General features: G+C 40.4%; 1 long non-coding RNA gene across 1 annotated transcript; it reads left to right on the forward strand.

Moving 5' to 3' along the window:
• The first annotated feature begins 703 nt into the window (after positions 1-703).
• Positions 704-1,793, forward strand: LOC113823718 (uncharacterized). The gene is made up of 2 exons (XR_003477432.2): positions 704-766; positions 1,389-1,793. It is a non-coding gene; the product is annotated as an uncharacterized lncRNA (long non-coding RNA).
• The last annotated feature ends 707 nt before the right edge of the window (positions 1,794-2,500 follow it).

Here is a 2,500-nt window from a genome sequence, read left to right on the forward strand (position 1 = left end):
TATATATATATATATATATATATATATACATATATATATATACATATATATATACATATATATATATATATATATATATATATATATATATATATATAGACACACACACACACACACACACACACACACACACACACACACACACACATATATATATATATATATATATATATATATATATATATATATATATATATATATGTATGTATGTATGTATGTATGTATGTATGTATGCATTGATGGTTTTCATTTCTAGACATCTAAAAATAGTACATTAGATATGGTTATGGATATTAGAAAATGAGTTATATCATTTGGTGGCTCTGATAACAATAACATGCTGTACAATTTAGTTTCCCCTATATGTATGCTATACATGGTGCATTGATAATGGTAAGACGTGTCCTTTCTAGGACCCTGCTTGTGCATTCCTTTGCCTACCAACTACCAGGATATCCCTGAATGAAAGCTTGGTGCCAGACATCTCCATTTACTTGATTATCAGGTCTATGGTATTCTTGTAAATATGTCGAAAAGGAAAAGGTAGACATGCTTTCGTCATTTATTTAAGCTTCCACCTCTCTAATTTGGCCCGAAGCCTCCATGGGTGCTTCTTACCTTTGCCCAAAGCAGTCCAAATTCGCGGCACCGATCCCCGCCGCTGTAGAAGCAGGAATTAGTCGTCTGTATAAAAAGGGAAGACCACGCTGCTTACGGTGCACTTGTGTCCAGATCGACCAGGATTTCACACAGCGAAATGAGAATCGTAAGTGAACCAAGAGTGCACATTCTGTTTTGGTTTCCATCCAAAGAGTTCAACTGAGCGCATGAGAGATATCAGTCAAGGTTGGAGAAGACTCATTCCTTTCATTCATTTTTTTATTTATTTCTGTGTACGTGTATACACGCACTAGCTGCCAGTGTGTGTGTGTGTTTTCGTGTGTATGTGCATTATGTGTGTGGGACTGTGTGTGCTTGTATCTGTGTGTGTGTGGGTGCATGTGCATAAGTATGCGTGAGTGTGTTTTATAATTATAAAAGTAATGATATTGATAATAATATAACAACTTAGTTATTCTGGGTGTTTATTTTGCTTCTAATTTACCCTCTGTGTGCAAGGAATGGCCAGGACTACCTTCCACTAGCAGCGCCGGGAAATGAACACCGGTCAGCAAGATTACGAGACGAGCCTGCTACCACTACACCACGGAGGTGTAGGCGACAGTATTTTCTACTTTAACAATCTCTCTCTCTCACTCTCTCCATCTATCTATGTTTCTCTCTGTCTATCTGTGTACCTCACCATCTCAGTCTGCCTGTTACTCTTTCTCCCATTTTCATATAACACATACTATTCAGTAATATCCCGCCCGCCTTCTCCTCTGCAGACGGCCCTGTTCATCGCGGTCTTGGTTGCGTTGGCGGCGTTGTTCACCGCCACCGAAGCCGACCCGACCTTCTTTAAGAACAAGGGCGGCGGCGCCGGCAAAGGCGGCGGCAAATACGGCGGCGGCGGGAAAGGCGGCGGCAAAGGAGGCCTGTTCGGGGGGCAGGGATTCCCGTTCCCTCCCTTCGGCGGCTTCTTCGGGAAGAAGGGATGAGCAGCGCGGGCGCGGAAAGGGCTGCAGGAGGAAGGATATCGGATGGTCCAAGTCGCAGGATTTGAGCGCTGTGTGCGGCTTGGCCTGAAAACAGGCAGCGCCCCTCGCTCTCGGGGGCTGGAAAATATGTATATAGCTAAAAAAATATATATATGTGTATATATAGCCTAAAGTACATGACCATAACATGAATGTCTTATATGTGTATACCATATTGGCCCTACCCGAACAGTGTAACCAATTTCCTGCACTACCTGTCTTATAGTCTCTCTCTCTTTCTATGCAAGCGTATAAACACACACACACACACACACACACTCTCTCTCTCTCTCTCTCTCTCTCTCTCTCTCTCTCTCTCTCTCTCTCTCTCTCTCTCTCTCTCTCTCTCTCTCTCTCTCTCTCTCTCTCTCAAACACACAAGCATACATTCTATCCTCATCCACTTATCTGCTTGCAATAGCAATAACACAGGTTAAATATTACAATGGAAAAAATAAGTCGAGGTCCTCTAAATACCGAGTAGAGGTCACAGAGACTTATGACTATGCTGAATGTTTAGAGAAAAATTAAAAGAATAAATAGATAAAAGGAATATAAATAAAAAGGATAATAAAACCGATAACAACAGTAGGAGGAACATCATAAAAAGGCTAAAATACTGCTAATGATGCGAAAAATGATGATACCAATGTTGCAAATAAAAGCGAGAAAGATGAAACAATACGATGGTAACAATAAGAGAACGACCAGGAATATAACTCTAGTAGGTGTGAAAAGAAGAAAAAGTGGAAATGGCCAACTCCAGTTTATACATGGATTCCAAGGAAAAGTAGAAAATAGAATCCTCATACAAGCAATTGACTTAATAAACAATATACTAGCTATATTTATACTACATC

This window comes from Penaeus vannamei, chromosome 27, assembly GCF_042767895.1.
Source record: "Penaeus vannamei isolate JL-2024 chromosome 27, ASM4276789v1, whole genome shotgun sequence".
NCBI classification, from domain to species: Eukaryota; Metazoa; Arthropoda; class Malacostraca; order Decapoda; family Penaeidae; genus Penaeus; species Penaeus vannamei.